The sequence below is a fragment of the Ambystoma mexicanum genome, chromosome 10, assembly GCF_040938575.1.
Source record: "Ambystoma mexicanum isolate Mex_15411 chromosome 10, UKY_AmexF1_1, whole genome shotgun sequence".
Classification (NCBI taxonomy): domain Eukaryota; kingdom Metazoa; phylum Chordata; class Amphibia; order Caudata; family Ambystomatidae; genus Ambystoma; species Ambystoma mexicanum.
In genome coordinates, this window is record NC_090932.1 from 1,504,395,297 (window position 1) to 1,504,411,056 (window position 15,760).

Genomic DNA, 15,760 nt, shown 5'->3' on the forward strand with positions numbered 1-15,760 from the left:
ATCTTTCATAAAGACTTCCGCCATAAGGGAGGCCGAAGGTATCTTGAGAAGGAATCCACAGTTACCATAATGCAGGTACAGCCCTGGGAATTTGGTAGGTCTACGATGAAGTCTGTAGATATGTGTTTCCAGGGGCCTGGAGGAATCGGGTCTTGTTGAAGCAGGCCAAGAGGACTTTGTGTGGAATGCTTGTTTTGCATACAGGTAAGACAGGTCTGGATGTAAGCCTGAGTGTCGGCTCGTATACTGGGCCAGTAAAATGATCTCTGCAGTAATTCCAGGGTCCCTCGTAGTCCTCTATGTCCGGCTACCCTTGAGTCGTGGCACCACTGGAGGGCTTGTATTCTGAGGTCTGGTGAAGGAAGGATAAGCCTTCCTCGAGAGAAGTACAGACCGTCCCTCAGTTCCACCGGAGTCCCCCCCACTTGCAGGAGTGTTTCTTCAGGGGAAAGAGAACTTTCTCTCACTTTTTCCAGGAAAGACGATACGGCGGAAATGATCCTGATATGGGGAAACATGAGTACTTTCTCGTATCCCAGAGAGGCCTCATCTCTGCGAGATAACGCGTCCGCAACCTGGTTTTGAGTTCCGGGTATGTATGTTATGAGAAAATGGAATTGGGCAAAGAAATGTGCCCATCGGGCTTGTCTGGTGTTATAGCACTCTTGTTGGCGTAGGATCTGTAGATTCTTGTGATCAGTCCGTATCAGGAACGGGTGTAGGCTTCCTTGGAGAAGGTGTCTCCATTCAAGACAAGCCAATTTCATGGCTAGCAGTTCTTTTTCTATTACGGAGTAGTTCTGTTGACTAGGGTTGAGGGTCTTTGAGTAATAGGCGATGGGATGTTCTCGACCTTGATTTGTTTGCAGAAGAACGGCGCCAACCGCACCCGCAGAGGCGTCAGTCTCTAGAATAAAGGGGAGCAGTTGGTCCGGCTGTCTCAGTATAGGTGCTGAGCAAAACCTCTTTTTCAGGCAGAGGAAACTCTCTTCGGCTTCCCTGGACCATTGGAATGGCCCGGAGGCTTTCTTCAGTAAGGAGGTGATGGGCAGGGTGAGTCGGGAGAATTCAGGAATGAACTTCCGGTAAAAGTTGGCCAGACCCAAGAATCTTTGGATCTCTTTGACCGATGAAGGGGATGGCCAGTCTAGTATGGCTTCGACCTTCTTTGGATCCATGGCGATTCCCTCGCTGGACAGGATGAAGCCCAAATAGGAGACAGAGGACTTTGCGAAAGCACACTTTTCCGGCTTGACTAGTAAATGATGATGTTGCAGCCTGCGCAATACTTCCTTTACATGACGGGTATGTTCTTCGGGTTGACGGGAGTAAATCAGAATATCGTCTAAATAGACAACGGTATTTTGACCCAAGAGATCAGAAAATATACGGTCCATAAACCTTTGAAAAACTGAGGGAGCGTTGACCAAGCCGAACGGCATAACTTGATATTCGAACAGTCCATAGGGAGTGCGGAAAGCCGTCTTCCACTCGTCACCGGTTCTTATGCGGAGCAGATGATAGGCATTCCGTAGGTCGAGTTTTGAAAACATTACCGAACCTTGGACGGCCTCCAGGATCTCAGTGATGATGGGCATGGGGTATCGGTCCTTGATGGAAAGTTGGTTGAGCCCTCGGTAATCGATACAAGGTCTTAGGTCTTTGGAGTCCCTCTTTGGAATGAAGAATAAAGATGCTCCTGCTGGTGATCTGGACGGTCGAATAAGCCCATTGGCTAGGTTGTCGTCTAAGTAACGTCGAAGGACTACTTTTTTCGACAATGAAAGGGGATACATCCTACAAAACGGAACCAGAGCCTGAGGGACTAAGTCTATCCTACAGTCCTCCGGTCTGTGAGGAGGAAGTTCCATCGGTTGTTGGTCTTGGAACACTGTGGCATACTCCTGGAAACTATTTGGGATACAGTGGATCGTGCTCCTCTCAGGGGCACACCCCATCATGACACTTTCGAACAAGGGTCCTGGAAGACACTTCTCCAGACAGAAGGTCGAATGAAAACTCAGGAGATTTGCCGACCAATCGATGGTAGGGTTGTGTCGTCGGAGCCATCCGATCCCCAAAATGACTGGGAAGTGAGCTGCTCGGATTATGTCGAAGTTCAGTACTTCAGTGTGTTGTTGTATGGATACTCGTACTTCCTCAGTGGTATGGGTAATGAGGCCGGAGCACAGAGGGGTACCATCTACACCCTCTACCTTCTGCTCTACCTTCTTGGCTATCCTACGAAGGCCTATCTTGTCGGCCCATAGGGTGTCCAGAAAGTTACCGGCTGCACCACAGTCCAGCAGGGCCAGGGTCTCAATCTCCTTTCCTCTGAACTGAAGCTGAACGGATAACACCATAAGACGTTGGTCTTCCGAGGGTTGAGCAGAAGTAACGGAAAGTGTTACATAGGAACTGAGAAATGTCCCTCGGTAGTCCGTCCTACCAACTACCGAGGGCGTACGTTTCCCGAACGTCTGGGAGGTACATCTGGGCAGTCTCTCAAGAGATGAGTGGAGGAGCCACAGTATAGACACAGGTTGCCTTCTCTTCTCCTTTTCTTCAGCAGTCAAGGGCGATCTGGTTGTTCCTATCTGCATAGGTTCTTCCCGGGTGGATGCACGAGCGGCAGGTGAGGAGGTCGAAGGGTGAGTCTCTGGGTAGGAACAGACATTACGGTTCTTCCTCTTTTCATTTCTCCTTTCGGACAAGCGAAAGTCTATTCGTACCACTGCCTTTATGAGATCGGAGAAAGAATCAGGGCGAGGGGTTCTAGCGAGCTCGTCCTTTAGCTCTTCGCGCAATCCTCTCCTGAAGATGGTATATTGAGCCTCTTCTTGCCAGCCGGCTTCAGCAGCTAGTCTTTTGAAGGAGGATATGTAAGTGAGTAAATCAGAACCACCCTGACGTACATCCAACAGGTCTTCACTGGCCTGGTGAGCGCTTTCAGTGCGAAGAAATGTCTGCTTGAGAAGCTCTTTGAACGCTACAAAGTCCTGTAATACTGGGTCGGACCGGGACACCAGAGGGGTAGCCCAAGCTAGGGCATTTCCAGTCATGTGAGTGATCATAAACCCCACTTTGGCATGATCAGAGGAAAAGGTGTTCTGTCTGAATGTAAAATGAATATTACAAGCCTCCAAGAATTCTTTGACTTTCTTCTCGGATCCGTCAAATTTTCCTGACACTAGAGGCAAAGGCGGTAAATCAGTGCCTTGCTGTTCTCTGGCCGTGACTCTCTGTTGGAGAGCGGTATTTGCCGTTTGAAGTGCTTGAACTTCCAGGTTTAAGTTTTGTACCCCCGCAATCAATTCTTGAAGTTGCTGGGGAGTTGCCATGACTGTATCTAGGCGTTGCAAGCTATCAGAAATGTCTGACACAGTGGGTGTATCAGCAGGGTTGCCCGCGATGAGGTCCACCCCACTCAAATCCTGAGAGTCTTTTAATTCCCCTTCCTCCTCACCTGATGAAGACGAGAAGTCCAACTTCCTTCCACGAGGTCGATGAGTAAATGTTCTCCTCTCCTTGTGTAGATAGGGTCTGCCTCGGGAGGAAGCCACCGCGACCCCTTGGGAATGAATTCGCGGGGACTCCCCCCCGTGACAGACAAGTACGGCAAGGGGAAAAGCCTAATGGCACAAAAACCCCTTTGGAGTGTAGGTATCCGATGGTGCGGAACGAAGGAAAATCCAAAGCCAGCTGAAATGCGGGATACTGGCAAACTGATGGTAGGGAAGCACTAAAGGCAAGGGGGGGGACCAGAGAGAGAAACGGTAAAACAAGTAAGGTAAGAGAAAAAAGGTGGAGAGCAACCGTGCCCGCGAAACAAGAAGGAGCACCGGTAAGGGAGAGAGGGCAACAGGCGGAAATATAGGATAGGAGCGGAACTCCGCTAAGCGAGAGAACTGTGGAGCGCAAGCAACGAAGAGGAAATCAGTAGCTGCAACGCGCCGAACTGCCGAGCGCGAACAGAGAAGTACACACAGCAGCGGCCATGTTGGAAAAGACTAAACTGAAAACAGCGCTAGTGAGCACAACGTGGCGGCACAGTCAGACGACCGCCATGTTTCCACCTCTTCCATAACCGCCAGAACCCAGCGGTTGTGACAATTGGTCCCACAGCAAAAGCTGACCCTTTAAGAGATATACAGAACATTGCTGAATCTGCTGGTGAAGTTGGGAGCTTAACAGAGCCATTAAGACAGACCACACCATTGGAAAATACTTCACATTTTACTAGCGGAAACCGCACTGTAAATAAAAAGGTTGCACTGCTTAGCAGCATAATATCAGAGAGAACAATTTGCCTGACACAGAGCTCCAACTCGCATGTGCAAGGCTTGCAGTGAATCCAAGGTCGTGGACCAACCTGGTTTAAGCTTAGCCCTGTAGATGCAGGGACAGATGCTGATCAAACAGAAGCATCCGAAACAGAGGCCAAAATAGAGGACGTCGAAACCTGCACTAGTGAGAGTAGGGAAAAAGACTTATCGATAATGTTCTTTCTTGGATTCTCCCCCCACAGATTTCTCATCCAGGTGGATTTCCTCCTGAACCAGCTGTTCTTCAGAGCTTTTACCAGGGGCTGTATAGTAGCTTCACAACCACCATTTCTTACATTGAGCTTCCTCAACTCTGGACAGGACACCTCCATGGTTTAAATGGAGCACACTATGCCACATTACCTCAGTTCTCCCTCCCGCCCCATGCTCAGCAGCTTTGGGGGCTCTTTCATACAAAGAATGCCAATCAAAAAAGCAAAACGATGTCAACACATCTGTTGCAAACAGAAGGTCAAACAGGTATTTTTTTGCTGTCAGAAGAAGTGCAGGCTTGTAGGGCGAAAAGTAATCTGTGGGATGAGAATCCATAGAAAGAACAGTACCAGTAATTTCCCCTACTAATGGATTGCATTCTGCCAGAGATTCCTCGTCCAGTCTCGCAAAGCAGTTCCAAAGGTTCCAGAGGGCTGAACGATAACAATCTACAGCAGAAAAATCTGCAAGACGGGCGTCTCAACCAGCAAAATAAATTCAGACAATAGTATTTGGAAAATGTACTATGGGCCAAGTGGCTGCCTGGCAGATCTCAATCAGTGGCACCCCCACTCTGCAACGCAGATGCCGCTGCCACCCCTCTAGTGGAGCAGGCCCCAAGTCCTGATGTCACTTACATGCTTGCTTTTTCATAGCACTCAGTAATACAGAGCACAGTCCAACTTGACGGGGTCTGTTTTGACCCAGACAGTATCATCCATGCCCAAGAGAAAGAGACGAAAAGCTGATCAAAGGATGAAGATCTCTGAAAGGACCTCCAGGCAAAGCCATGCTTGCTCAGGGTACCTGCTACTGTGTTCCCTGCTCTGCCCGAAACTGAGATGTTGTTCTCCAGAACCTAGAACCAGATCAGCAGGGCCTCCTTGCACAGCGGCAATGACTGCATTCACCCCCTCTCGTTGAACTCTGTATTGTCCACCAGGATCAGGCCATTCACATGGATGGAGGGCAAGAAAACAATCAACATCAGTATGATGGCTCACAGCTCCAAAAGATTGATGGGAAGAGCACTCAGGATGGACGCCTGGTCACCTGCAGAGCCCCACCACCAGGTTTTCCCAATAAGTAAACCACTGAAGACCTTCACAACCCTCCCTGAAACGCCAAGAAGGTCTGACATCTCGCTGGGAAACTAGGACCATTGACTGCAAAGCAGACATGGGAGACAACACATTCTCAACAGAGCCTCTGGCACCAGGAAAATGCAGGATGCCATGAGGCCTAGAAGGCATAGAAAGGCTGAAGCTGGCAGCATGCGAGAGTTGTGGAATAAGGAGCCTATATCAGAGACTCCTTGGTTTTCCTTTCTCAAGATTCATGTAAATCTGTTTTGGGGGCTTATCGTTTTCCTTGTGGGTTCTCTGTGTTCCTCCTATATACTAGATGCAATGTTTGCACGTAGTGACTCCAAAATGGAGGTTGTAAACCACGCAAACATGCTACAGACCAAAGCCCCCTATAGCCCTAAGGAGCTTGTAACCAAACCCCCACTGGCAGGAACTAACTATGCCAAAAGGCTTCCAACCCCTCCTGCTGCTTCTAGATGTTTACACCCATTAAAATGCTCTCTGCTAAACACAAGATTTCTGGTAAAACATGCCACAGAAGTAGCAGATTACATCATTGAGGAGAATGTTGACATTTACGCCGTCTGAAACACGGCTTCATGCGGCTGCAGGCCCATCATTCTTCCTGGCAGCCCCGGAAGGTTATAACATCCTCAGAAAAGACCATTTGGGTGGCAGAGGGGGTGGGGTGGCACAACTTTACCCATTCGACAGGCAGACCTAATAGAAATACCTAACTGTGAAACAATATTTGTTAAGATTGAACTAAATCCCAATACCACACTCAATCTACATATTTTATATCGTCCACCTGTTAAAATGCCCGATTTTGCAGCTAACCTAAGAGAAACAATCATTTCCACTCTTAAACCTAAATCTGAAGTGGTCATGCTTTGAGATTTCAATCTTGGCTTTCTTGATTCATCAGACGCCTTGGCAAAGGCAACCATGAATGCACTGAATAATCTGGATTTTACTCAACACGTATTACATCCTACCCACTCCCGTGATAGAATACTTGACTGGGTAGTTTCCCACGGTATCAAACTTGAGAAGATAGTAGTAAAACCATGTCCATGGTCAGATCACGACTTCATTAACTTTGAAATCCCTTTGTCTTCCACCTTTAAGAAAGTCAAAAGATCAGAGAAAAGTTATCTGTCACAATCTTCGTAAGATCACCCATGAGGCGCCTGCCCCTTTTCTCGCCCCATACCTCAATAACCTAGCCCAATATAAGTCAGCAGCTGACTTATCAGCTGCTTACAGTAAGATGATGACTACTGCGGTGAACAGCTTAGCCCCCAGAAGCTTAGACCGGAGCGCATCACTCCATCTAAAAGCTGGTACTCACCTGAAATACAAAAACTAAAATCAGAAAAATAAGGCCCTCAGGAAGTGGCAAGATACACTGTTCACTATTGATAAGTCTAATTATAGTCAGGTAGCCAAAGAGCACAGGGAGGCTATTTATGGCGGTAAAATATGCTCCTATGAATATATGATTAAGACGGCGACATCAGATATGAAGGAACTTTTAAAATCTTGAAAGAGTTCGAAGACCCTTGTACCATCAGCATCACAGGCGTGAAAGAAGCTGACTAGTGGAGCCACATTGAAAAAGCCATGGCTAGCAAGATCTCTTTGATCAAGGGGGACATTGAATCTAGGCTAGCTTAAATGATACTGTCTCTCACTACCATCCAGGCTCAGCATTGGTCAGTGCCATCTAAGTCCTTCTGCTTCTCAGAAGGGACCGAAGCCGCAGTACATGGTTTACAAATTAAGATCAAACTTACCAGCTGTAGAGATGACATCTGCCCATCCAAAATAGTCAAAGCCTGTGCTCAATCACTTGTTCTGCTGATCACTAAATTTGTAAATGCATCGTTCAGAAAAATGTCAGTTCCCCTAGATGTTAAGCAAGCTTGGATTACCCCTCCTTGAAAGAAGCCATTATTGGACCCATGCTTGGCCAGAAATTATTGACCAATCTCTAACCCCTTTTCTCCTGAATATTTTAGACAAAATTGCGCATGAGCAGATACAGACATTTCTAGTTACCCATAGCATTTTGGGCCCTAAACAGTCAGGTTTCCACAATGCATATAGTACTGAGTCTACTTTGCTAGACCTCAAGACCAACATCTTACAATTTATGAATAAGGGTAAAACCTCATTGCTGATGCTCCTGGATCTTATGGCAGCATTCGACCTAGTGGACTGTTAGGCAGAAACCTGTGCAGTTCCCTTGGGGAACACTGCAAAAGATTTAAGACTACAGGTAGAGCAGTAAACCCCTTTGGTAGCAGTCTGTACCACCCAGATTTACCTGGTAGCTGTGGCTGAGCAGTCAGACTTCTCTCAAGAAGAGTTAGGCAGTATGTAAAGTATACACAATATGTACCAAAACACAATAGCACAAGCAAACACTGACCAGAGCTTGGTTTCAAAAGTATATAGTTATTTATTTAAAATACACATAAGTTAAAAACACTCTAGCAAAAATATAGTAAAAGTACTTCAACACAGTTATAATGAAAGTAGATTCAATCCTTTCTCCTATCTAGACAACTCTAGGTAAAACACCACTTAATTAAAACAGAGGTGAGTGCTTAACGTTAGATGACACTCTAGTAGTTTCCAAGAAAGGGAGAGAAAAAGTAGAAATAGGTTAGACACACCACTCTAAGGTCCAGAACACTTGCAATAGGCTTACAGAAGAATAAAGTCACAGGTGAGCAAAAGTCACTAGGCAGGGCCCACTCTTAGAGTAGCCGGAGCGAAAATGTGCCCAAGATCACACTGTTAGTTAGAGATTCAAAGTCTTGCAAAGAGTCAAAAAGAGGTTAGAGTGGCTCAGAAAGTTTAGCCAAAGTGTCCCAGGCACTCCCAGGTTCGAAAGCCGGGGACTAAATCTACCCCGTACAGTCGGTAGCAAGGGAAGCCAGGCAGAACACGGTACCTTAAGCGGAAAGGATCCTCCAGCGGTGGCAGTTGTTCCAGGCAGTGGCAGCAGGGCTCGACGTCGGTCAGGGGAGAAGAAGTTCTCGCTGAAGAGCAGAAGAAGAGGGTCGTTGCACTGCCCGGGAAGAAACCAGCCGCGGAGTCCTCCGGTTAAAGGGTTGGTGCCGACTTTCGCGGTATGGGGGTAAAGTGTGGTATTCCGGTTGCCGGGGTGCTTGGCACAGGCAAGGCGGCCACGAGATACCTCAAAGAACGGAAAGAAGGCGAAAACTGGTTGTCCCCACCAGTCAAGGGAAGGAGCCACTCCGTTAAGAGTTCTCCTCGGTCGTCGGGAAAAAGTGGTGAGACGGTTCAGCAGGGCTCCACCGGGTGGTGTCGTCGAAGCAGGTCGGCTCAGCTCTTCCCTCGTCGGATTCTTGGTCCTGTGGCGACTTCTGAAGTCCCAGTCCCCAAAGCCCTGCTTTTATGCAGCAAACCCCCATTCACCCAGCCTAGCTGTCACTCAAACATGCTAAGTGGTGAGCCGGGCGGCTCACCACTTGGGCCAATCAGGACGGAGTGCGACTTGAGTTACCAAGGTAACTCAGTCCAGGGTGCCTAAATCCCCCTCCACCCCTCCTAAGTACCCCAGACAGAGTGGCACCACTTTGGAGGGCTTCTGTGGAGAAGCCCGCCAAAAGTGGAACAAAGGGCTCCACTTTGGGTCAGAGTTACAGAGGCGAACACCAACGCCATTTTAGAATCAAGTTTTGGCAAAAAGTCCCAACCGGAGTTATAAAAATAAATATATAAACCGGCGGTATGTTTAAGGCTACCGTAAATAATTAATTAAATGTGTTAGCCTAAAACAATGGGAAATCCCATAGGGAAATATTCGCGGTCGAATATAAAAAGTAGTTTCCACTGCCACCAGCCAAAACTCGATCAGGGGGGACGGAGACGTGCCCCCTCGACTAACAGACCCTGGGGCAATCGAATTGCCCCAGCCAGTACGTCCACAATATGATGGTTTGTACTGGTTCTGTTCAGGATTCAAGACTAGCAAAGTCTTTGGTGACTTTACATGCCCTGGGAGACAGTAGTCAGTCCCAGGGTATGGAGTCTATGTTGGGGAGTCCCTAGGACACCCCTGGGTCACGGCACAGAGGGTGCTGTGTGACCCACATCACAAAAATACATGAGGCCCTATGGAGTAAGAGACCCCATAGCCCATTCAACACAAGGTTTAACCAAGAAAACACACTTCAACATGTCCAAGAGTGAGGGTAAAAGAGTCTCACTCTTGGCAGGAGAAAAAAATAAACCCCAGAAATCCAGCAAAGCTGCTGGGGGACTCACTAGGTAGGGAAATTCAGCCTAAACAGAGAATTCTCCCTAACACTCGCCCCCCCCAGACTAAGGGACAGGAGGATTTAATCCACTCCTGGATGAACCTCATACCTCTAGTCGATGATATACATCCTAGAGAGTCCATCAGCATTTTGATGGTGACACCTTGACCTATGTTCAATGGAGAACTCAAAGGTTTTCTTTTGCAAGCTAACGGACCTACAGACCCTTTGAGGAACATCAGTCTTTTTGTTATAGGGGATCTGGTTGACCAGTCCCTCAGAAGTTGGTACAACTTCTGAACCTATGTTAGGCTTTTTCAAGGGGTCCTTATAAAGGATTCCCTTAGATCTAGAGGGGCCTCCAAGGTTCCTCACCACCTCTCTTGTGGGAGCAGGTTGGGTCTTAGGCCTCTTGGTTGGAGGGGTTGGGGTTAGGCAATGTACCTGCTTCCCCTTCCTCTTAGATCTACCTTTACCTATTTTAGGAGTTTCCCCCCTAATATTAGGCTTGGAGTTGGGGTCTTCAGTAGAAGGTCCAACAGTCCGAAGGTTTTTGGCCTTAGACTTTTCTTTTCTGGTTTTCCACCAGCACTGAGAATTACCAGTTCTCTCAGGTCCAGATAGGGGCCTAGTTGGTCTATCCACCTCTTCCTCAGAAGCAGGGGGGGTCAGAGACTCGGAAACTAGGGGAACAAGGGTGGAGCTTGGTTGGGGCTCCCATGTTCCTAGCATACTATCCTGAAATGTGCCTGGGTTAGAGGTCAACTTACTAACACCAGGGCTTGTAGTGGGGTTCTCAGTAGAGGGTCCCACAGGCTTAGAAGGGTCCTTCAAGGTAGCCTGTCTAGCCAGTTTGGTTAAGTTCTGCTTCTCCATACTGGGAGGCCTGGGGGTATGTGACACTACTCCTAGAGTTCTTAGGTCATTCCCCAACAGGACCTTCCCAGGTACCTCAGTCTGAACACTGACAGGGATCCTCACTGTCATGTTGTTACACTGAATGAGGGCTGGTAGAATAGGAACCATTTGGACAGGGCCTCCAGACATTTTAGTGGGACCTTTGGGTGCTTTGGCCACATCCTCAGGTTGAAAGAAGCTTTCATCCACTACTGTTCTGCTGGCCCCAGTGTCTCTCCTGGCAGGAGTATCCTGGCCATTGACAAGAACACTGTCCACATAATACACCTTAGAGTTAACAGGTAGGGAGTTATACACAACCCTATTCTGGGGACTAACCAGACCCATAGGCTCTAAGTTTACAGTTGCTTGAAGACCCAAGGGTTCTTCAGCAAAGAGTTCAAAGTGGGCACTAGCCATCTGTACTTCATCCTCAGGAGTGAAGGCTAAGGAGACTGTGCTGATCCCTGCAGGTTTACCCTTGCACTTGGGATCTCCTTTGATATGGTCAGTACCCTGACAGACATAGCATTGTCCAAATGCTCTCTGGAAGGGTGGCTTGTTCTGACCTCCTTCTGGCTTGTGGCCAGAAGGTACAGTAGCCTGACTAGGTTTCCCATGTGGCTTACCCTGGTTATTTTGTGGTTTGGGGCCCTCTTTGGGATAGGAATTATTAGAATTCTCTTTGGAGTCTTTTTTAGGCTGTTTCTCCCCATCCTTCTTCTGAGTTACCCCAGAATCCTTGTGAGTGGCCCTGTTGGCAACCCACAAGTCAGCAGCCTTAGCTAGTTTCCGGGAATCCAATTCCCTGGAATCAGCCAAGTGTTGTCGGAGCTCAGGAGAGCAGGCATCATAAATAGTCTCCAACATAAACAAATTCTTCATACCTTCATAAGTGTTCACCTTGTAACCCTTAATCCATCCCTCTAAGTTTTTCAAACATTCACTCACCCAGGTAGCCCAAGGGGTACCATCATGCTTTTTGAGGTTCCTAAACCTCTTAAGATACTGGGAAGGGGTCTTCCCAAACCTAGCTATCAAAGCTAGTTTCACACATTCATAGTCCTTCCTATCCTCCTCCCCCATCTCCATTACCACATCAGTTGCAACAGGGGGGAGCCTAGAGAACAACCAGGTGAGTAAGTCATTTCCTGTGATGTTCTGGAGCCCATGATTATATTCAAACAGAGACAACCAATCCAACACATCCAACTTGGGCTCATACATACCAACCAATTCTTTAGGCATCCGGGGTCTTTTAGGACTGGAACTTCTAGAGGAGCCAGAGAGAGAAACATTCTCAACAGATAATTTCTTCATTTCTAAGTCATACTTGAGCTCCATTTCCCTTAGCCTTAGTTCTTTGTCAGTTTGAGCATTAAGTTTCTTATACTCCAATTCTAGCTTCATTTTCTCCAGTTCAAAGTACTGAGGACTAAATGTGGGACCTGGTAAAGGTCCAGTAGGCACAGCAGGTAGAGCAGGCAGAGGCCTAGGGGGGACAGTTACAACAGCCTCACCCTCCTCTTCTGACTCTTCCTCAGAATCATCAACATTTTGCTCCATGTTAACTTCCACACTGTCATCTACAGTTGCTGGAGTGGTAGGTTCCTCTGAACCATCACCCAGACTTTGGTTAGCTAACAATCTTTCAATCAGCTCCATTTTCTTGCCCTTAGTCAGGAGATCCTTATGTTTACAGAGCACTCTTAAACAATCAGCAGTTTTGGCTGCAAGGGACTCTTGACTATAGCTTTCTATAACTGACATGTTAGAGGTTTTACTTTTACAGTGCTAAGCTTTGTGGTTAGTTGCACTAAGGTATCTAAAGCACAATAAAATGTATACTTAATACAAATCCCACCGCTGCCACCAGTGTTAGGCAGAAACCTGTGCAGTTCCCTTGGGGAACACTGCAAAAGATTTAAGACTACAGGTAGAGCAGTAAACCCCTTTGGTAGCAGTCTGTACCACCCAGATTTACCTGGTAGCTGTGGCTGAGCAGTCAGACTTCTCTCAAGAAGAGTTAGGCAGTATGTAAAGTATACACAATATGTACCAAAACACAATAGCACAAGCAAACACTGACCAGAGCTTGGTTTCAAAAGTATATAGTTATTTATTTAAAATACACATAAGTTAAAAACACTCTAGCAAAAATATAGTAAAAGTACTTCAACACAGTTATAATGAAAGTAGATTCAATCCTTTCTCCTATCTAGACAACTCTAGGTAAAACACCACTTAATTAAAACAGAGGTGAGTGCTTAACGTTAGATGACACTCTAGTAGTTTCCAAGAAAGGGAGAGAAAAAGTAGAAATAGGTTAGACACACCACTCTAAGGTCCAGAACACTTGCAATAGGCTTACAGAAGAATAAAGTCACAGGTGAGCAAAAGTCACTAGGCAGGGCCCACTCTTAGAGTAGCCGGAGCGAAAATGTGCCCAAGATCACACTGTTAGTTAGAGATTCAAAGTCTTGCAAAGAGTCAAAAAGAGGTTAGAGTGGCTCAGAAAGTTTAGCCAAAGTGTCCCAGGCACTCCCAGGTTCGAAAGCCGGGGACTAAATCTACCCCGTACAGTCGGTAGCAAGGGAAGCCAGGCAGAACACGGTACCTTAAGCGGAAAGGATCCTCCAGCGGTGGCAGTTGTTCCAGGCAGTGGCAGCAGGGCTCGACGTCGGTCAGGGGAGAAGAAGTTCTCGCTGAAGAGCAGAAGAAGAGGGTCGTTGCACTGCCCGGGAAGAAACCAGCCGCGGAGTCCTCCGGTTAAAGGGTTGGTGCCGACTTTCGCGGTATGGGGGTAAAGTGTGGTATTCCGGTTGCCGGGGTGCTTGGCACAGGCAAGGCGGCCACGAGATACCTCAAAGAACGGAAAGAAGGCGAAAACTGGTTGTCCCCACCAGTCAAGGGAAGGAGCCACTCCGTTAAGAGTTCTCCTCGGTCGTCGGGAAAAAGTGGTGAGACGGTTCAGCAGGGCTCCACCGGGTGGTGTCGTCGAAGCAGGTCGGCTCAGCTCTTCCCTCGTCGGATTCTTGGTCCTGTGGCGACTTCTGAAGTCCCAGTCCCCAAAGCCCTGCTTTTATGCAGCAAACCCCCATTCACCCAGCCTAGCTGTCACTCAAACATGCTAAGTGGTGAGCCGGGCGGCTCACCACTTGGGCCAATCAGGACGGAGTGCGACTTGAGTTACCAAGGTAACTCAGTCCAGGGTGCCTAAATCCCCCTCCACCCCTCCTAAGTACCCCAGACAGAGTGGCACCACTTTGGAGGGCTTCTGTGGAGAAGCCCGCCAAAAGTGGAACAAAGGGCTCCACTTTGGGTCAGAGTTACAGAGGCGAACACCAACGCCATTTTAGAATCAAGTTTTGGCAAAAAGTCCCAACCGGAGTTATAAAAATAAATATATAAACCGGCGGTATGTTTAAGGCTACCGTAAATAATTAATTAAATGTGTTAGCCTAAAACAATGGGAAATCCCATAGGGAAATATTCGCGGTCGAATATAAAAAGTAGTTTCCACTGCCACCAGCCAAAACTCGATCAGGGGGGACGGAGACGTGCCCCCTCGACTAACAGACCCTGGGGCAATCGAATTGCCCCAGCCAGTACGTCCACAATATGATGGTTTGTACTGGTTCTGTTCAGGATTCAAGACTAGCAAAGTCTTTGGTGACTTTACATGCCCTGGGAGACAGTAGTCAGTCCCAGGGTATGGAGTCTATGTTGGGGAGTCCCTAGGACACCCCTGGGTCACGGCACAGAGGGTGCTGTGTGACCCACATCACAAAAATACATGAGGCCCTATGGAGTAAGAGACCCCATAGCCCATTCAACACAAGGTTTAACCAAGAAAACACACTTCAACATGTCCAAGAGTGAGGGTAAAAGAGTCTCACTCTTGGCAGGAGAAAAAAATAAACCCCAGAAATCCAGCAAAGCTGCTGGGGGACTCACTAGGTAGGGAAATTCAGCCTAAACAGAGAATTCTCCCTAACATGGACCATTCCATCCTGTCTAACAGACTGTTAGAAAGGGCCTCTCTTTCTAAAGAAGCAGTCAGTTGGGTGCTCTCGTTCCTGTCGGATCGAACAGCCAAGGTCTTCCACAAGGATGCAATGTCAGAAGGTATTGCCCTAAACTGTGGAGTACCCCAGGGCTCCTGTCTATCACCCACTCTTTTTAATATTTTCATGCTCACTCTGTTTGACATACTGGACGCTGAAGGAATCTGCTATGCAAATTATGCTGATACTCAGTGCCTATTTCCACTCTCAAGTGATCATGCCAAAGACACTGAGGTCATTAATGCCACATACAGTCAAATACATCTTTGGATGTTACAAAATGGTCTTGCGTTAAATAACTCCAAAACCAAGATCCTTATCTTGGGCACAGGCCCCAAGCTGCGCTATCTGGACAAATCCTATTCGTCCTACCAAATTGCTGACCGTCTTCTTCCAACTCTTAAGAAAGTGAAAACCCTGGGTGTCACTTTTGATAAAGAGCTCTGAATTAAGGCTCATATCAGCAGTCTGGTAGCACACTCCTCGTACTACAAACATCCGGCTCGGATTAGACCTTTCCTTGATGCTTCCAACTGTGCCATGCTAGCCAGGGCAATTATTGGAAGTCTCCTGGATTACTGTGCCAGTAGCCTTCTTGGGGTTGGAAAAAAAGAAATAAACCGCCTCCAAGTTGTCCAAAGCAATGCAATGAGGGCCGTAGTAGGTCTAAGTAAATCCGATCACGTGTCAACAGCACCAAGATCGCTGCACTGGTTGCCTATAGCAAAGAGTTTTGTTTCGCACTTTGAGCATCGCACACTCCTGCTTGTATGGTAATAATCCATCGTACCTGGTAGCACAGCTCAAATTGCTGCCGGTCAGAGGCAGCCCGAGATCCTGGCACCCAAGTCAAAATTGTCACAACTCAAGGA